Consider the following 22,017-nt stretch of genomic DNA (forward strand, 5'->3'; position numbering starts at 1 on the left):
AGATGTCATTTCGCCCGTGTTTTTCTGGGTGCGGTCGATATATCGCTCCTTGTGACGGTCACGATCATTGTGTCAAGTGTCTGGGCTTCCAGCACGCTGAGACTGCATTCATGGATGGCTCATGTTCTCATTGCGGGGACATGACCATCTCGGCGTTGAGATCGAGACTCGATTACCTTAAAAGGTATAGAGTCCCCTCTGGCACACCCCGTTCTAGCTCTTCTTCTTGTAAGAGGGCTACTTCGGCTGGTGGCCAGGGTGATCTGAGGGTTACCGTGTGGGCTTCCTCGACGAGCGAACCTCCTCGGGCAACACCCCTCTCACGTACGCCGCAGCCGGTCGAGTTCCTGGATGAGTTTGCTGGACCCTCTCAGGCTCCTGACATCTCATTCGGGGCTCGCGAAGAGGACCGTATGTCGATCGCCGCATCACAAGGCGGGCTTGAGTCCTCGGGAGATGAGGGTTCGGCTGCGTTGCCTTCCTCGGGAGTGCCAGCGTTGTCCGAGTCTGATCCTGAGCTGACGGCTGTGCTTTCCCAGGCAGCGGAGAGCATCGGGCTTGAGTGGAATCCTCCACCCTGTCCTGAGCATTCGAGGCTGGATGATTGGTTCCTGAAGGCTGCTCATGCAGGTCGCCAGCACCCCCCTCTAGGTTCCTTTATTCCCGGAAGTGCACCAGGAAGTAACTAGTTCATGAAAGGCACCTTTAACTGCCCGAAACCGTTCTGGTTCTTCCTCCGCCTTCACTGCCCTCGATGGCGGGGCAGCCAAGGGGTATGCTGGGATTCCCCCGTGGAGCGTTCTGTTGCGATGCAACTGTGTCCACAGAGCGCCTCCGCTTGGCGGGGTGGTCCCAAGCTGCCCTCCAAGGCCTGTAAGTTCTCATCCACGCTTGTGGCCAAGGCTTACAGAGCTGCGGGCCAGGCCACTTCTGCCCTGCATGCCATGGCCTCACTTCAGGTCTATCAGGCCAAGCTGCTCCTGAAGCTGCACGAGGGCGGTGCTGACCCAGGGGTTTTGCAAGAGGCGCGCACTGCTACCGACTTCGCTCTCCGGGCGACGAAGGTCACTGCGCGCTCCTTGGGTCAGGTGATGACGACTTGGGTGGTCCAGGAGCGCCACCTATGGCTGAACCTGGCAGATATGAGGGAGTCTGATCGGGCTCAGCTCCTCAACTCCCCGGTCTCCCAGGATGGCCTCTTTGGCGACGCGGTAGAGAGCTTTGCCCAGCAGTTCTCTGCCGCCCAGAAGCAGTCTGAGGCTATCAGACACATCCTGCCCCGGGGGCCCACTGCTGCTTCCACCCCGCCGGCGCAACCTCAGCCTGCTCGTCACGCCCCTGCGGCCACCTCCACTCCCGCTCGGCCATAGCAGGTACACAGCAGGTTGAGGTACCTTGCCACCACAGGGGGTAGCTACCATCAATTCAGCTAGAGCCATGTCCATCAGACATGCCTATGCTTTGAAGTGGAACCTCTTCATAACTTGGTGTTCTTCTCGGCGTGAGGACCCCTGGAAATGCCCGATTGGGTCGGTGCTTTCCTTTCTTCAGGAGGGGTTGGAACAAAGGCTGTCTTCTTCCACCCTCAAGGTCTATGTGGCTGCCATTTCGGCTCACCATGACCCTGTTGAAGGTAAGTCTCTTGGGAGGCACGATCTGATCATCAGGTTCCTGAGAGGAGCAAGGAGGCTCAATCCACCTCGCCCTCAGCAAGACCTCGCAGTGGTTCTATCAGCACTGCAGAGAGCTCCCTTCGAACCCTTGCTCTCAGTAGAGCTAAAGTTTTTATCTTTGAAAACTGCGCTCCTGACGGCTTTGGCTTATGTATGTTTGTTCTTATGTATCATACCTGCCTTCTGTAAGTCCTCCCACGGGCAGGCAGCCTGCTAGCATATGTCCAGCTGGAATATGCTACCCAGTGTATTCTGTGCGAGCTATAGGCCTTCGCTCGTGCTGGCCTCACGACAGGGTGCTATCACTCACACGGGTCGCTGGAAGACAGCCATGTAGTGTTTTGTAAGGGACCCCATTCGTAACGTTGAACGTGAGTGACTGAAAGGGAACGTCTTGGTTACGTATGTAACCCTCGTTCCCTGAAGGAGGGAACAGAGACGTTATGTCCCCTTGCCACATCTCTGTTCCGCTGAACGGCCGGGTCACTGGCTCGGCTCCTCAGCGAAGACTTGAATGCGAGTTGCTCGCGTTGCACCTTATATACCCGCTCTGCGGGGTGGAGCTCACGAAGCAAATTCCGCAGACCAAGGTACTTTGAGTACCATTGGCTCGTTTTGTACCACTCGAAGTTGATTGGGCTCTCGGGCGAGATCGTAGTTTGCCTGAGTGTGGTGGGTTACAAGTGAGTTTTTTTTTTTTTGTGTCAGTTATTATATATATATATTCCAAATGCTGTGTTTGTGTGTACAAAAGAAAGCTTTCTGTTAAGCTAGAAGTTGTAAACCCTGCTTGGCTTTTTCAGTAAGTTTGCTGGTAAGAAAAGGGTCGGCCAGCAAGGAATAATAATAATTCTTTACATTTATATAGCGCTTTTCTAGACACTCAAAGCGCTTACATAGTCAAGGGGTATCTCCTCATCCACCACCAGTGTGCAGCATCCACCTGGATGATGCGACGGCAGCCATAGTGCGCCAGAACGCCCACCACCAGCTTACTGGTGGAGAAGAGACAGAGTGATGAAGCCAATCAGCGGATATGGGGATTGTTAGGAGGCCATGATGGTCAGAGGCCAATGGGCGAATTTAGCCAGGAAGCCGAGGTCACACCTCTACTCTTTACGAAAGACATCCTGGGATTTTTAATGACCACAGAGAGTCAGGACCTCGGTTTAACGTCTCATCCGAAGGACGGTGCTTGTTGACAGTATAGTGTCCCCATCACTACACTGGGGTGCTAGGACCCACACAGACCACAGGGTGAGCACCCCCTGCTGGCCTCACTAGCACCTCTTCCAGCAGCAACCTAGTTTTCTCAGAGGTCTCCCATCCAGGTACTGCTCAGGCTCAACCCTGCTTAGCTTCAGTGGGAAACCGGTCTTGGGCTCCAGGGTGATATGGCTGCCGGCCAAATCTCTTTATGAATGGGTCATTGGTTCACCAGAATAGTCAAAATCGATCAACACACAACAGTTCTGCTGTGGATTTAAAAGTTAATATTATCGTTGGCAAAAGTAAACTAAAACAGACACTATTGTGCTTAAAATAAAACACAATATAAATTTTGTATTTATGGATGTGGCAAGTGGGGCGGGGCCGAGAGGCGTGGGAACGAGGAGTGAGGCCAGGTGTAGTGATTGGAGATGAGCTACACATGCGCCCCACCGCTAGTATCGAGTCCCACGTAGGAGATGGAAGGATATAAAACTGGAGTGACGACCGTGAAGGACGAGAGAGGACCAGGCCTGGGACATTAGTTTATGTGTTTACTTTTTATTTGTGCGCCGTTTTGTATTTATTTATGAATTATTAAAGTAATTTAATAATTAAATGACGCCTCCTTCGCCTCCTTCTTCCCGATGATTACGAAGTTAATATCGTTACAGTGGTGCCGAAGCCCGGGAGAAGGAGGGACGTGCTGCTGAAGATCCCTCGCCACTGTGGTGAATCCGCGGTGCCCTCGAGCTGGCGAGGTATGTGCCGCCAGGGACGCTCGAGGCGGTGGGCTGGAGCGAGTTGCTGGGGACGGGCGAGCTCGCTGCTGGCCGCCCACGATATGGAGGGACGGCTGCCATCCGTGAGGGAGCGGAGGAGTCGGCGCCGTTCGCCAGGGGGCCGGAGCCTGCTGCCTCCGCGAAGGAATCCGGAGGGGCAGGGAACGGGGGACTCCTGCCGGCTGCCCAAAACCGGAGGAGCCGTCGCCGTCCATCGGGCGGCGGAGGAGTGTCGCGCCGTCCGCCGAGGGCCGTCTAGTGCCACCGCCAGGCACCGCGGAGGAGATCACCCAGCTGGTGGAGGGCCGAGCAGCAGTGCGTCTGAGAACCGGATTGTTTTTTTTTTTTTTTTTTTTTTTTTTTTTCTCTCCCCTCTCTCGTCCCTGTCGCTCCTCCTTCCATCTCCTTTTCTCTCGCCTCGTCTGTCCTACCCCCAGGTTCCCGCAGGTCCCCGTGAGCGGTCTCCCCCGGAGGGAAGGGGGGGGGGAGTAGAGCGCAGTCTCGGGAGTACCCCCCGGCCTGCGAGGGGCGATGGGGGTATGTGGCGAGTGGGGCGGGGCCGAGAGGCGTGGGAACGAGGAGTGAGGCCAGGTGTAGTGATTGGAGATGAGCTACACCTGCGCCCCACCGCTAGTATCGAGTCCCACGTAGGAGATGGAAGGATATAAAACTGGAGTGACGACCGTGAAGGACGAGAGAGGACCAGGCCTGGGACAATAGTTTATGTGTTTACTTTTTATTTGTGCCACGCTGTCAGTCTTTGGACATCATCCTTGTAGGCTGTCCCATCATCCCCTGAGATAAGTCCAACCATGGTTGTGTCATCTGCAAACTTCATGATGGTGTTGGTGGGGTGAGTGGGAGCACAGTCGTGTGTGTAGAGGGTGTAGAGAAGTGGGCTCAGCACACAGCCCTGTGGGACGCCAGTGCTGGGTGTTAAGTTGGAGAAGACACATGGTCGTCATAGCGACGCCGCAGGAAACTGCCGTGACGTAATCATCTTCTACCCGACACACACCCAATACCCACACACACAGGACTATGGAGTAAATTGAGTGTATGCTGTTATTGATACTTAGGATGTGGCTGTTTCTCACAGTAAGAAGACAAATGTTGTTTCAGGAGAGGCTGAGGGCGGCAGCAAAATGAAAAACTGCTGAAAAAAATAGGAGAGTTTACTCCGTCTGGATCGTGCAATGATGACACAGTGAATAGTGACGATTCTCTCTGACCAATCAGCAGTCTGCCGTGTTTTTATGTCACAAAAGTGCCTGGAAGCAGGTACAGGTACAACTTTTACAAAGTGGAAAACCAAATAAAGGCGAGTCGAGGCGAGGCGAGTCAAGCTGGTACTGTGTAGTGGAAAAGCGCCATAACTGTCTGGGGGCAGTTAGTAAGAAAGTCCTTGATACAGTGACATATGGGCTGGGAAAGGCCTAAGTCAGCTAGTTTAGAGATCAGTCTGCCCAGGATGACGAAAGTATATGAAGAGCATCCTCACATAGCTCCCTTGGTATTCAAGATAGATCAGGGCTGAGTGAAAAGAAGTGGCGGTTGACAACTCAAAAAAAATAGTTTTAAGTAAAATTTAGTTTGGATGCAGTATCAAATGATTCCACTAGATAAAATTTGCTTCCCATTAAATTTCAATGTGGCCATGTGCCGTTTTGTATTTATTTATGAATTATTAAAGTGATTTTTGATTGTGCGCCGGTTCCCGCCTCCTTCTTCCCGATGATTACGAAGTTAATATCGTTACAATGGAATATTGTACAAAATCACATATGCACTAGTGTGATATTGCTTATCATATGATATAAATAAATGCATAAATTCATTTCAATTCATTAAACATTGTAATTGCAAGACAGCCCTACTCTGAAAACACTCTGATATATATAGAGTTAAATATAAATGTATATTTAATCATTTTAAGAATGAAACCTTTAAATGAAATACTTCTTAATATTTACATAAAAGCTGCAATAAATAAAACAGATTGATATTCAAAATAAAACTCACCACTGACATTGACAATGATGTTTTTTCTCATACGGTTGCTCTGTACGCCATAAAGTCCAGCATGTTCAGTTCTGATGTTTGTGATGGTTAAACATCCAGTTCGAAGATCCACCTTCAGTCTCCGCCTGAATCTCCGGTCATAATTATCATTTACAGTGACACTGCTGGCTGTTACGTTCATTTCAGCTATTAATGTATTTTTATTTTCAAACCACCACTGAATCCGATCATTATCCATCCTTTCATGAAGAGTGTGTAGAGTGACTGAATCTCCCTCCATCACTGACTTCACCGCATCTGCATCACATTGCAATCAAACAGAAACAGGCTTCTCACAATCACAAAACAGTTTTCTAGTCCGCTTGCTAACGCGAAAAATTCCCAGACACAGAAAGAAATGTTGGCACACTCACCATTAAATCCATGCATAGTCAATCATGTATCTATTGTCATGTCTATTGCAATGCTCTCCAAAACTGAAATTTTCAGCAGGTGTCTGTGGAAGAGGGGGAGGAACGCAAGAGCGTCTCGAAGCAGCGCTCCTCCGAGAGAGTTGTTATTTCCAACATTGACCTTGGCCAAGGCCAGTGCTGGTAGAGGGAACCGAAAGAAGATAAAATTCCAATTGTTTGGTCTTGGGGCGATTAGCCACGTTCCAATTACACGGTCACTCTCTTTTTTCCATTCTGGTCACCTAATCCATCCATTTTCTCCAGTTTCCTTTCCAAAGCCGTGAGCTTATTTGTGGTATTATCCATATTGTGGTTAATAGTTTCAGTCTCAGTGCTGACCGCTCTGTCCACTGCTTCAATCATGACGGGCAGCCTTGTGAGGCTTTGGACAGCTGTTCCCTTCTCCTGAATTCTTCGATTACCCAGGGCAAAGACTAGTCCAATCAGCAGAAGACCTGTTATCATGGTTCCGAATAGGTAGATATCTTCAATGTCCTCCATGGAAAGAGCCACCAGGCACACGACCTGCCATCTCTCCCACGTGTCCATCGTGTAGCCAGCTGCGAACATCCCGGCAGGGCAGTCAGGTGCCCCCGAACCCAAGTTTCTCATAGAGAAGATGGTGTTAATTGAGTTGAGAGAACAGTTGATCAAATCCCTGATTTTCAGTTTTGGAGAGGATTGCAATAGACGAGACGAGAGAGCAAGCAGGGAAGGCAAGGGGAGGAGAGGAAGAGAAATGCGTCTGACTCTGTTGAGAGCCAAGAAGGAAAAAAAGAGTTGTTCTAAACCCCGGTGCTGTTCTTCTCCTCAGGTGAACTACTTCATTCGCCATGTATTAAACATAAATCTGTATTTAATCATTTTAAAAATGAATCCTTTAAATTAGGTACTTCTTTAGATGTACATAAAAACTGCAATAAATAAAAAAAGATTAATATTCAAAGTAAAACTCACCACTGACATTGACAATGATGGTTTTTCTCATACGGTTGCTCTGTACTCCATAAAGTCCAGCATGTTCAGTTCTGATGTTTGTGATGGTTAAACATCCAGTTTGAAGATCCAACTTCAGTCTGCCCCTGAATCTCCAGTCATAATTAGTATTTACAGTTACACCGTTAGCTGTTACCTTCATTTCAGCTATTAAAGAGTTTTCATTTTCAAACCACCACTGAATCCGATCATTATTCATCCTTTCATCATGACGAGTGTGTAGAGTGACTGAATCTCCCTCCATCAATGACTCCACTGCATCTGCATCTGCATCACCTTGAAATCAAACAGAAACAGGCTTATCACAATTTTAAGTAACTTTATAATACTTTAACCCACTCCACACTGCATGAAAAGTCACGTTTTCGGACCTTCTGTGTATCAGTTAAATCTCTGTAAATAGCCAGAGGTATCGGACTGGGGGTAAACCAGGGCCTCAAAGGAATAGAGGGCCCTTGAAAAGGCTGGAATATATTTAATTTTACCTGGATATTTTCATTTCCTACTTAAATTTCATAATCAATGTCAGATGAAATGTACATTTTGTGTATTGGCTGAATAACTTTGTTGATTGACTGACGGTCTCTTGATCCCACCCCCCTTGCTAATGCGCCAAATGGTTTAGTCCGTCTGCACGCAGTTTGTTTATGTAAGTTAAGCGTCTGTTGGAGCGCTGTAGAAATGTATTTTTCAAATAAAGCCAAATCAGGCCAACCAAAAATAAAGTAAAGACAGGAGAAGGAAAAAAAACTAAATGAGGGGAAACAACTGGTTACTGTCTACTTTTCAAAGAAAGGTGAGCACAAACTAGAACATGAAATTTATAGTGCTAAACTGCTTGAATATCCCTGCGAATCTGTGATCGTTAGTGTTAAAAATGAACTGAGACAACCCATTGAAAGAGCAGAACATATACTTTCAGATGGCAAAATACATGTAATCTCAGATAAAGGCTACATCAATAAACTGTACACTAACAATGTTGTTTGCATACAACACACCATTATAATAGCATAATTTTGAAACAGGTTTAATTGATTAATTGGTTAAATTAATTAAATTTTACTGAGAACACTCCAATGTCATATAAGCTATCTGTTCCCTTCATATAAGCTATCTGTGCTGGTTGTCTTTATCATTATCATTATGTTCTCTGCTGTAGTAACAAACACAACTTTCATGCGCATCTGATTGAACAACACGGTCTTATTTCAGTGTTGCTTTTTATATTTTGTGGATATCTCAGCTAACATTTGAAGTTAAAATTTGTCTGCGGCAGCTCAGGATGCTGTTCCAAATCCTGCTGCACCACAGAGCGCCACTAACATACTTTTATTACCATAAATCACATTATATTTCTCCCAAATTAATGTTAAGGTTCATAATGACTTTATCCTAGTCTGGAAGATTGTGTATTTTACCGCATAACCTTTTTTTTTCTGTCCGTATGCTTTATATTGGGAGCTAATAATAGCCATGGATCGCGCTTTCTCTTTCCATTTGCTCTGTTTTGTCAAACACCTTTAAAACTTTTTTAATTCCTGAAGTTAACTTCTATATGAACTGTCCTTATATATATATATATATATATATATATATATATATATATATATATATATATATATATATATACTCTGTCTTTATCTGGATGACCCACAGCTATTTTTATGTTTCGTGACAGATGTTCATGAGTCCCTTGATTGTCCTGGGACAGCCCAGAGCAATTTAACCGCCTGCTGTGCCTCAGAAAAATCCTCCAAATACCGCAAATTCTTTGGTTTTCCAACATCTTCTGCATATGGCCCTCTCCAACAATGACTTATGATTTTGAGATCCATCTCTTCACCCTAAGGAAAACTGAAGAGTGAAAATATTATCAGAAGGTGTAAACTTTTGAACAGAATGATGAACTGAACTGCCTGCCCACCAGCAGCTACATAATATGTGTATATATATATATATATATATATATATATATATATATATATATATATATATATATATATATATTAATACTTTTCAGACAAAATGAGTAGTTTACCCTGATTATCCAATTCAAAAAGCTTACATCCTGCGTCTCTTAATGCATTGTGTTGCTTTCTTGAGCATCGGTAAGTTTGTTTACTTTTATATGTGTCCCTCAATTTCCCTCAGAGTGAAAAGATGCATCTGAATTCATACAGTCACTGCGAGAAAGAGTTCAAAACTTCAAAAGATGCAGAATGTGCAGGACCTTGAGGAAGTTTCTGAAGTGCTCAGAACAAAAAAAGGACGCATGAAACTCTATCACAAAACAAACATGAAGCACTATTCCTTCTTCTTTTTCAATCAGAGATAATTATGACTTGCAGACTAAACTTAAACATCTGTTTAATGAAATAGCTTCATCAGGCCAGTCCTAGATTGAAAAATACATAATAATAATAGTTATAAAAAAGTATTATTTTGTTAAATAAATTGTCACATATATAGGCTAATTTATCTATTTTTAATTATGTGAGATTTTTAAAATAAGCAGTAAATGTTAATAGTAACATAATTTTACCCAAATGAAATCATCCTTGTTCCAATGTTAGTCAAGCTAACCAATTATTGATTTTATGTTGAATACGTGTTAATTCTGGGACGTTATTACAACCAACTGAAAATCTACGTCGATTCCACATTAGGTAAGTGAACCAGTTGCTTTGATTTTCCATAATTTTTTGCCTGCTGTTGGATCAACATCATCCAACATCACTGACATTGGAGATCTACGTCGTTTCGACACCACCAGAAACGTTGATTCTACGCTGATTCTATGTTACGTTCTATGCTATGTTATGTTCATAGCTTAAAGGGTAAATGATATCTTTGGTAATGATTAAAATATAAAAAAAGGTGAAATATGCATACAGTATACTCACTATTAATTACAGTGATTTTGAAATACTTTCTCACACTGTTGGTCTGTAATTCATAACGTCCAGAATGTTCAAGTCTGGTGTTTGTGATGGTCAGACATCCAGTCTGATGATCCAGCTTCAGTCTGTTTCTGAATCTCCCATCAAGAACATCATCATATACAGTCATAATGTTGGTCTGTTTATTGATTTCAGCTAGTAAAGTGTTTTCAGATCCAAACCTCCACTGAATCACATCATCATCCTTTTTTTCAGTAAGATTAGAGTGTAGAGTGACCTCATGTCCCTCTATCGCTGTTACTGACTCCACTTCATCACCAAACACACCTGAAGAACAGATTACAACAGAATAAGATTTAAATTCATTTGATAAAGCTTCACTAAAATACTATTAATAATTTAAATGAATGATATCTACACGGCACAAAGACAGAAGACAATAAATTAAAAGGAATTAAAGTTTCATGTGGAAAAATATATATATATATATATTTTAATACAACACTAAAGGTGTTGCTTGTGTAAGCTTCATATTTTACTGAATCAGTCACTACTGAATAACATGAATAACATGAATTCAAACTATCATGTTGCATTTCTTAATGAGAATAACAGTGAATGTTAATAATCTCTGACTAATGTAATAAATAGTTTATTACATGTTATCAGAAAAGAAACAACTAAAGGCATAGAAACACATTTCACATTTCAAACACATTTCAGACTCACCATCCAGATGCCAAAAACAGAACAAAACTAATTTGAGAAACATTTTCTTCATCGGTTCTCTGAAAAACCCACAATAGTGATGCTTAAAATGTCTGAAAACACTTACAACTGAACTGTGATATTTATCTGGATTAATCCTTCCTCAACCGCAGTTAGTTTCCGCTCACATGTCTATCTCCTTTAAATCACGAAAATCAGCGAGCTTTTGCTGATCTTACATTTTCACATTAATTCTGGGCCAGCATTCAGTATCTAATGGTGTTTTATTTAGAGTTGTGAGCTGTCAATCATACATGACTTCTGACTATGAGTGTGCAATATATATACATATATATATATATATATATATATATATATATATATATATATATATATATATATATATATATATATATATATATATATAACAAATGTGTGTGTGTGTGTGTGTGTGTCATATCAGGACACAACTCTGTATAATGACATGGGTATGACACAGGTATTAGAAGGAAAGGGTGACTTATGAGGACATTACCCATGTCCCCATTTTTCAAAACGCTTATAAATCATACAGAATGTGTTTTTTTTTTGTTGTTTTGTTTTTTTGAGAAAGTAAAAATGCACAAATTTTCCTGTGAGGGTTAGGGTTAGGTGTAGGGTTGGTGAAGGGCCATAGAATATTCAGTTTGAACAGTATAAAAACCATTACGCCTATGGGATGTCCCCATTTTTCACAAAAATAAATATGTTTGCATGTGTGTGTGTGTGTGTTTCGCTTTAACGTTTGATTAAAGTAAAAACCAACAATATTATGTCTTAAATGTAACTCAGTGTTAACTTCTTGCTTGTTGAATTGTTGCATAAAATCAATATCACATTTGCAATCGTGCTGATGTTGAAGAAAAGAGCATGCATGCTCATATCTTGACATTTGTGGTCCTTCTAACTTGCATTGCACAAGCTACTTCACCCAGTAAAAGTGCACACAAGTTTAATATAAGAGAATTCAAAGCAACCACAAACATCCTGCAGAATCTGTTTATCCACTGACAGATCAAACCAGATTTCTGTACAGATTCTGTGCAAAACAAATGGGAAAATACTGCTCAGCATTTTTTTATACTGCCTTTTTAGTGTAATCATAATGTTTGCATGTGCAATGTTAACTCTGCAGGAGTTACACTCACGGGACACTGCACTTATTCCAAACACATATGTATATTTGCATGTACTTTAATGTGTTGCTGGTTAAAAATTGATTTCATGTGCTGATATGCACATTTTCTAAGCATGTACACTTGAAGTGTGTGTGAACACTGGCAAACATAATCTAATTAGTAAGTTGTCTTTTGCACTAATACTTTCAAGGTATACTACAAGGTTTACCAAAACCAAAACTTTTTATTAAATTTTTCCCATATTCCTAGCAATCCTTCAAAATGTCCTTTACTGGATGTAATTCTGAATGCCCTTTTACATTTATCCAATAATTCATAGATAATTTCACTTTTTGTAAACATATAGGCATTTCTCCAACCTCCACTTGTATGGCTGATATTGGAGAAGATCTGAAAGCTCCACTACATAATTGTAAAGTTGTGACTAAACAGTTTCTACTTTTTTAATCAATGATTTAGAAGCAGATCCATAAATTATGCATCCGTAATCAATTGCTGACCTAATCAGTGCACGATATATTCTTAGTAAAGATTTCCTCCAAGCTCCCCATTCCATTCCTGTTAGACATCTAAGTATATTATACTTTTTTTGCACTTAACAATCAACTGAAAATGTGTCTTAAAGGTCAACCTCAAGTACTTGTCCATATATCATGGAATATGAATCCCCAACCCTTACATGAACAGTTCTATTAAAGGGATAGTTCAATTTCAAATTAAATTTTGGTATGCTTTAGCTTACCTCTTGTCTGTGACTCATATAATGGAGGTCTATGGTCACCACCTCAAAGAACATGCACAGGAGTCCAAATTAAACGATTTCCCATCGTAAGTACACAATGATGACCTAAGATACAAAACGAGCGGTTTGTGTAAGAAAACGAACAGTATTTATATCGTTTTTACCTCTTGTACATAACCACGTCCAACTGATCTGAGTGCGCGAGTTCTTCCTGATGTGACATGTACGCGTGCTCTGGCTTAGTCTGCGCAAGCGCGGAAAGTGCCGGTGTGATCTCTCACGCATGAACGTCACTAATTGGTTACTGTTTACCACACGATACACCACCAATCTGCACTGTCTGAAATATAATGCAGTAATTGTTGTTAATTAATTTGTGTATAATGCACCCTATAATCATTGCGATTATAATAAAAATACAACACATTACTCACACATTACTCACTCTAGCCTTGGACGTCGCCTCCAGTTTATACGAGGCAAACTAAACACAACGTTATTTCTGAAAAACCATTATTTCTGGCTTGTATAGCTTTGTTACATAATTCAGTCCACCATGGCACTGATTTCTTTCTTTCCCCTTTACTCTTCTTAATAACCTCATCAAGCTGCTAAAAAAGGTGAACTGCTGGGTAAGTACCCATGTGCGTTCCTTGGGTCCCATACCCAGTCTACAAGGTATTGCAGCTGACCACCATGGCGCCGGGACTGCAGAATCTCCTTTACCTTGTAAACTGACCCCTCATCCAAGATCAAGGGTGAGGGGAAGAGGTTATCGGAACTTGATGGTGATGTTGTTTAGAATTCAGTAATCTATACAGGGCCTCAAGCCTCTGTCCTTCTTGCAGTCACATAACCAATGTGGTTGTAAGCGGGAGGCTTGTTTTGGGCAAAAAAACATTGTTGAACAGGGCATAGCAAGCTGTAATGTCTATGGATTGCTTCTCGATGGGACTTTCAATAGAGGCTGAATTCACTGGAAGGACCTCCGTGAGATTCTTGGATGGTGACAGAGTCATGGGGAAACAGTCTGGGAAGCAATCCTTGCCCCACTTAAGGACTTCTACTATCTTCAAGAACATAATAGGATAATGCTTTACCAACCATGGGCGCCATAAGATGCTGTCATCAGTAGATCTCTCTAGAACCAGAAGATGAATGTCTTCAGAATGAAGTTGGCCAAGATGAAGAGTGATGGGTTCCACACTACATCGTAGATGTCTGACAGTGATTTTCCAGTTATCCACTGGACTTGGTAGACTGTTTCAGTGGTGGTAGCTTGTAAATTGAGCTGGCAACAGAGGTTCCTGGAGATTAAGTTTCCTGCTGACCCGGAGTCTATATCAGGCTGAATCACACTAACCACAGGACATGGTGGACAAAGGTGGCATGCCAAGATCATATGCCCTTGAGCTCCGCAGTATAAACGGAGACCCCAGGTCAGCATTCTCTTCTGCTCAGTTGAAGATAACCGTTGCCCCTCTACAATCAATGGGTTCTGATGCTGATTCTGGAGAGTAACTGGGCCCTGGTCGGCAGAGGTAGGATGTTGTTGCGGAGACTGGTTTGGCTGCGGAGAGGTTTGAATAACGGATGGATAGCTGAATGAATCTTTCCAATCCAAATGAATAATCATATGCGGTGAGCTGTAACCGAAGCTGGGGCTCCAAGCCTTGTCTGTAAGTAGTCAGCAGCAACTAGTAGGAACAGGAGATACTTGGAGATGAGGAGACACTAGGAAGAACACAGGAGGTAAGTAATGCAGGCAAGTATTCATATGGAAACAGTAGCAAGGAGTCCTCTACGTGTATATGAGATCAGACAATGAGGGTGCCTGAAGTGTGTGCTTTTATCCAGGATGGTTGATGAGATTGCTTGACTGGTGACAGGTGAAGGTGCTCAGTAATCCAGTGATAGGGATCACTGTGATTGGGTTGTGGTGGAGCCTGGCCGATCTGTTACACTGTGCTGTTTGCTATGAACAGTGTTGGGAGTAACAGCGTTTAAGTATAACGTCGTTACTAACGGAGTTAAATTTTCAGTAAGGGAGTAATCTAATTAATTACTTTTCCCGTCATTGCAACTCCGTTATCTTTACTGAGAATGTAAAGTGTCGCGTTACTACAGTTTGGTTGAATAAAGCTCGAGGTGTCATGCTTTGGCTAGTGGCTACACAGCAGCTGCCTGACACCGTTGTAAATCCGATGATGATTGGCTGGGTGGGCGGTGCCCTGCTCACGCTGTCTCACTGCACGCTCTGACAACCACTAAACACAAGACAGCTTCAGTGATAATGGCGTTCTCGAAGTGGAAGTACCGGGAATTAAAGGCAAGAATGTTTCTGTAACATGCACGGTATGCCCAGGAAAAAAGACTTCATCCACGTCTGACTCAATCAACTCAAATCTAATGAACCACCTCACATCAATTCATGCTAACATGTTACTGTAATGATTAATGCTGTATTCACACCAGACTCGGCTTGCGCGAATAAATCTAGTTTTAAAAGTATTTCATGCGATAATGTAGTGTTTTAAATTCAAATATGCGGTTTAATTATAAAGACAGCGTCTATTTAAAAATGTTTCGCTGATTTTCGGAGGTTGACTATTCGCATCTTTGCATTGACTTAACATTAAAATCACTCGCGCCAAACACTCTATTCGCGTCTGGTGTGAACGCACCATAAGAGTTGGATAGTGTTCTGTTCATTGTGCAGTAACGTTAGGCCTAATATACAGTTACAGAGATTTGAACTAATGGCCAGGTTTCCCTTTGTTTCTTTTTACCCAAGTTTAAATTTGTTTGTCTTAATTTTGCGCTTGAATTTTATTTTCAATGTTTATTTTTTATATGTTTTATTTCTATGTATATCATATGACAGGCTGCAATCTATTGAGTTCAAATAAATACAAAATTTTCTAAAATACTTAGTGTTTTTATTCTTCAATCAGTTAATATAAACATCTTATACAGTATATTAAAGATGTTATATGACATAATAGCATTATGGAACATAAAAAAATAACATCACAGTTACTTTGCTGAGTAACTAATTACTTTTACAATGTGGTAATTTTAGGAGAGGTAATTTGTAACTGTAACTAATTACTTTTTTAAAGTACTATGACCAACACTGGCTATGAATGTACTGTGTACTGTGTATGAGCCACCAGCACGATCAAACAGCTAAAAAATAAAATACTCCATAATTTTTGGTCATACAGTAAAGGCGTAATTCAAGCTCTGGAACCTAAACTCCAAATTATTTGTTGTTGCCAAGAACGAACCAAAATAAAAAACATTAAATAATGTAAACTGGTGTGTATCTTGCACAGTGCTGAATTGTTCAAATACACAAAGTTGGTTTTCTTCCAGAGTGCGCTCGACATAATAAATGTAATAAAGCATAGAAAGACACTTGAAGCTCAGAGTGAGAAAACTTTATTGATAAAGGCAAGCAAATATGCTTTCAAACTACATTTGAAAAATATGACAGAAAAATGCAAAGAGAGAGTACTTCCATTTTCTTGTGTTCATGTTCTACCAGTTGAAGAGCTTCAGTATTAAAGCCGTCTGATCTGCACAACAATAAAACTATGATACAGGTACATTTTAAAGTGCTTTACAGCCCATATGAAAGCTAACATTGTAATAAAAAAAAAATCTTTAAAAAGGCATTGTAATATTGATGAATCATGGTATTTATCATTAAACTCATTTTTTGTAACTTTAAGCATATATGTGAATGTTACTTTATGCTCTCCTTTAATAATTTTAGGTTGCAAATTATTCACTAACATCAAAAGCATGATATAAAGAATAATAAATGCTAAACAAAATAGTTATAGGAGAACTTGCATCACAATTTAGGTTTGTGATGAGGGCTGTGCTTGATCTTGTTCAGCTCTTGTGGATCTGATGTCATAAACCAGAAGAATGAAAGTAGCCACGCCCACCAGAGCAGAGAGGACCAATCAGATCACAGCTTCAGTAGAACCACAACAGTGAACAGAGTCTGAGGAATAAAAACGTCAAACTGAGATCAGCTCAGTCAATAAACATAAGCACCGACATCAACTAATATCAGCTCTGCTGTACCTGAACATGGTTGACAGAGTTGACTGATGTCCAGATGTTGAGTCTGGTGGCTTATGGGATTGTTTATTAAACAGCTGTAGCTGTTTTTATCCTGATATTCCACCTCCAGAGGAAGAGAGAGACTGATGCTGAGATCAGACACACTGATGCTGGACAATAAACTGTTTCCTTTGTATCAGGAGAGAGTCACATGACTCACATTCACCACTGAACACACCAGTGAACACGATGATGATGATGAAGATGATGACGATTGAGATGAGCAGTCTCTGCTGATGACAGGAACAGGCAGACAAGCTGAAAACATGAGAGAACATAGATGAGGATGAATGAAGATATTAAAATAGATGAGGACAAAATATCAACAAGGTCCAAGACTGATCAAAAGTAGATAATTTATAACAATCTGATATAGAAAGTTAAATATAAATCTGGCTGTAAACATAAAAAAAAAACTGAAAAGTAATTTTAACAAATAAGTCACAATAAGATACTTCTTTAGGTCTATTGTTTACCTGTTATAAATAAAATGTCTCAGGTTACACATGTAACCATGGTTCCCTGAGAATAATGAACGAGACACTGCATCCTCTAGAGGGCACTATGGGAATGCTGTCAGTGTGGCCGGTGTCTGAAGTGTGAATTAAATAACGACAATGAACTTGACATTGGCAGGCGGAAGCCTATGACGTAAGCAAACGAGTGACTGCGGATTTAAAAGGGAACCTGTAGAACACATCATCCTCTTTTTTTTGTCTGAGGAGACACAGGCGTGATACCAAAGCATGGCACAGAGATGCAGCGTCTTGTTCCCTATTCTTAGGGAACCATGGTTACATGCGTAACCTGAGATGTTCCCTTTCGAAAGGGAACTCCACGCTGCATCCTCTAGAGGGCGCTATGGGAACTGTATAAATGAAGCCATGCTGAGGGATAAGTGCCGAGGTAACCATTTTCCCAAGTCAGGACTTGAGAAACAGCATTCCTACTAGCGAGACCACTAGGCTTTACAGCAGGCTCAAGCTTTAATCATCATAGACTAACTCACCCGCCAGTGTCTGGAGCTCTAAGAATGGAGGTTTCAGCATACCGACTCTCTAAACTGAGAGGAGACCTAGCTACACTCAATGCCAGAGGCAGTTTGCGAGGCTCAAAGAGCCTACAAACTCATATCAGCGCTCATAACGGATCTCTGAGGAGTGAAGGCTTCAGCAGAAAGACTCTCTTAAACAAGAGGAAGCCTAGCACTCAACCCTCTTAAAGAAACTCTTTAAGAGTTGAGGCCTCAGCATGATGACTCTCTAGCATGAGAGGAGACCTGACTAGACTCAGCGAGGCTCATGAAAAAGGAGCCTACCTTCTTTAGTACTGTCTAGTGGAGCCCTGGAGAGCAGAGGCTCCAACAGAATGACTCTCCTAACAGAGAGGAAGTCAAAAGGAGCACCCTGCTCACCATAACCCTCCATGCTGAGGGGAACAATGCTTTAAAGTGTATTAGAAGAGACACACTGGTTGAGTGGAGCCCAAGGTACCGGAGTCGGGCCAACTCAACAAAATGGAATGAAGCTAATATGCGTAACCCTTACCATACAGGATTTCAGACAGTGTGCAGAGTCTTGCATGCACACTGACCACTTTGTGGATTTTAGGAAGCACACAAATGCTCAGCATGTGTACTTATCTTCCTAAGTACCAGTTCTGGGGAGCGGAGGCTTCAGCAGAATCACTCTCGAAATGAGAGGAAACCTATCATGCTCAACCCTGGTAGGGGAGGTCTTAAAAGTGGAGGTCTCAGCATAACAACTCTCTAAAGTGAGAGGAGACCCGGCTACACTCAACAGCAGAGACAGATAGCGAGGCTCAAAGAAAGAGTCTACAAACTCATATCACTGTCCATGAAAGAGCTCTGAAGAGCGACGGATTCATTAGGATGACTCTCGAGAACGAGAGGAAGCCTAGCACTCACCCCTCTTTGAGAATCTCTTAAGAGTGGTGGCCTCAGCATGTCGAATCTCTAGAACGAGAGGAGTCCTGACTACACTCAGCGCTAAAGACAGTCAGCAAGGCTCACATCAAGGAGCCTACATATCAGTAGTACTGTCTTAGCGGCGCTACGGAGAGCGGAGGCTTCTGCAGAATGACTCTCTTAAATGAAAGGAAACCTACACCCTCAATCCTAGTTTGAGTTCTCAAGAGTGGAGGCCTCTGCATCACGACTCTCTAAAACAAGAAGAGACCTAGCCACACTCAACATCAAAGGCAATTAGTGAGGCTCAGAACAGAAGAGCCTACACTCCTCATTTCTCTTACTGCCTAGGTGGAGCTCTGGAGAGCAGAAGCTCCAACAGAATGACTCTCCTAACAGAGAGGAAGTCAACAGGAGCACCCTGCTCACCATAACCCTCTATGCTGAAGGAAGCAATGCTTCAAATTGTGTTAGTCAGAACCCGACCACGCTGACAGTGTTCCCATAGCACCCTCTAGAGGACACAGTGTGATGTTCCCTTTCGAAAGGGAAGAGGTGAAACTGATATTTAACTCACCATAGACAGTGAGATAAAAAAAATACCTGCTGTAAAAGTTGATCTGCAATTCATAAGTTCCAGTTTGTTCAGTTGTTGTGTTTGTGATGATCAGAGATCCAGTTTGTTTGTCCAGCTTCAGTCTGTCTCCGAATCTCCCATCAAGAACATCATAGAAATCATAGCTGTCAACCTCTTTACTGATTTCAGCTATTAAAGTCTTTTCAATCCAAAACCTCCATTGAATCACATCATCATCCATAATTTCAGTAAGATCAGGGTTTATAGTGACTGACTCTCCCTCCATCACTGATATTTCACCTTTATCATCAAACACACAAAGAGTACAAACAGAAACAGGGTTTGTCAAAGATTAACACTGTTAAATAAAACAACAAAAGAAAAACTAAATGGTGAATGAATTAATTTCAGTTTGTCATAAAAAGGTGACTTTTTTGACTCACGATAGACATAGAGAAACATTTTTATAATGATATGGTTAATCTGTAGTTCATAACATCCAGCATGTTGAAATCTGGTGCTTGTGATGGTCAGAGATCCAGTTTGATTGTCCACCTTCAGTCGGCCTCTGAATCTCTCATAAACGTGATCATTATATACATTGATGCCTTTAGCTGTTACATTAAGTTCAGCTATTAAAATATTTTCAATCCAAAGCTTCCACAGAATCACATCCTCGTCCATCATTTCAGTAAGACCAGAGTTTAGAGTGACTGAATCTCCCTCCAGCACTAAAATCGTATCTGTATCACCAAACACACAAAGACAACAAACAGAAAAATGGTGTTTCTCATATTAATACTGTTTAATAAAACAACAAAAAGAAACAAAATGGTGAATGAATTAACTTCAAGTTTGTCATTAAAAAGGTGACATTTAATTATAATTATTATAATTATTTTTTTTAATCACGATAGACAATAAGAAAGAAATAAATCCTGATCTGGTTGATCCGTAGCATATAATCTCCAGCATGTTTCTTTGTTGTGTTCATGATGGTCAGAGATCCAGTTTGATCGTCCAGCTTCAGTCTGTCTCTGGATCTCCCATCAAGAACATCATCATGCTGTCGGCCCGTTTATTGACTTCAGCCAATAATGTGAATAGATTCCTAAACGTCCATAGAATCACATCATCATCCTTCATTTCAGTAAGACCAGGGTTTAGAGTGATTTAATCTCCCTCCTTCACTGACACTATCTTCAGTTCTTTTTCAGCAAACACACAGAACAAACACAAGAAGGCTGTGTTACAGATTAAGACTTTTAAATAGCTTTGTTTCTGAAAGTAGAAAGTTTTAAAGTGAGTGAATAATATGTGAATAAATTGTCATAAAACAATAGAACAGATAAAAAGGAAGCAAACAGAGTACATTTAAAAAATGTGGATATTGTATCTGTAACAAAAATTAAGACGAATATTTAACTCACCAAATACAATGAGAGAGAAAATTATGCTCATGTGGTTTATCAGTAGTAAATAAACTCCAGTATGTTCAGTTGTGGTGTTTGTGATGGTCAGAGATCCAGTTTGATTGTTCAGCTCCAGTCTGTCTCTGAATCTCCCATCAAGAACATCATCATACACAGTTATTTTATCAGCCTTTTTGTTGATTTCAGCCAATAAAGTGATTTCAATCCCAAACCTCCACTGAATCAGATCATCATTTATTAATTCAGTCAGACTAGTGTTTAGAGTGACTGAATCTCCTTTCAACACTGGCACTGACCTCACTTCATCATCACCAAACACACCTGAAGAACAGAGTTGGTCACAGATTACAGCTTCAAAATATCTTCAAGTCTTACATGTTACCAGAACACAAGCAACTGAAGCCATAAAAACACATTTCAAACTCACCATCCAGACGCCAGAAACACAAACAGAATTAAACGCATTTGAGAAACATTGTCTTCATCGGTTCTCTGAAAAACCCACAATAGCAGTGCTTAACACCTCTGAAACACGACTGAACCGATGCTGTGTGTGTTTGTGGTCTTTCCCCAACAAGACTGAACCTCTGTCACAGTTTATTCTCACATGACCATTTCCTTTAACACAGGAAGTCATGCAAATTAGCAATGATTTTTATATTTCAATATAATATTATAATATTTAACTGTAACTATATTTTAATGTGAATGTTGGCCCTGTATGCAAACAGCAGAAGAGTGAAGAGTTGAATGAGTGTTGGATTTTATCAGTTTCTAATGATGTTTTGAGATGATCAGCTGCGTAGTTCATCAGTGATGCATATATGGTTCATATTCAGCAGAGGATAAAATAAAGAGAGACTTCACCCACAAACCACTGACCTCTTTCAGCCTTGCTTTAGATGCTACGCAGATCCTGCTTGTAGACAAGAAGACCAAACCACATTAGATGTAGATAAATCAGACCACAGCAGGTTCAACTTTAACTCACAAACTGACTCGCTTTGGAGAAGTCGTGGCCTAATGGTTAGAAGTCGGACTCCCAATCGAAGAGTTGTGGGTTCTAGTCCCGGGCCGGCAGGAATTGTGGGTGGCGGTAGTGCATGAACAGCTCTCTCTCCACCTTCAATACCACGACTTAGGTGCCCTTGAGCAAGGCATCGAACCCCCAACTGCTCCCCGGGCACCGCAGCATAAATGGCTGCCCACTGCTCCGGGTGTGTGTTCACAGTGTGTGTGTGTGTTCACTGCTCTGTGTGTGTGCATTTCGGATGG

General features: G+C 41.9%; 2 protein-coding genes and 1 long non-coding RNA gene across 3 annotated transcripts in view; all 3 read right to left on the reverse strand.

Moving 5' to 3' along the window:
- LOC127987321 (uncharacterized) overlaps positions 1–22,017 on the reverse strand; it is a 157,037-nt gene that overhangs the window by 16,874 nt on the left and 118,146 nt on the right. The window lies entirely within an intron of this gene.
- Positions 1–22,017, reverse strand: part of LOC127987320 (uncharacterized) — a 214,835-nt gene that overhangs the window by 1,710 nt on the left and 191,108 nt on the right. The gene's annotated exons all lie outside the window — the stretch shown is intronic.
- LOC127987338 (uncharacterized) lies at positions 16,184–19,601 on the reverse strand. Its single transcript, XR_008161166.1, has 3 exons — positions 19,336–19,601; positions 16,767–17,063; positions 16,184–16,683 (listed from the first exon to the last, which is right to left on the reverse strand). It is a non-coding gene; the product is annotated as an uncharacterized LOC127987338 (long non-coding RNA).

Source organism: Carassius gibelio, chromosome B22 (genome assembly GCF_023724105.1).
Source record: "Carassius gibelio isolate Cgi1373 ecotype wild population from Czech Republic chromosome B22, carGib1.2-hapl.c, whole genome shotgun sequence".
Taxonomy (NCBI): domain Eukaryota; kingdom Metazoa; phylum Chordata; class Actinopteri; order Cypriniformes; family Cyprinidae; genus Carassius; species Carassius gibelio.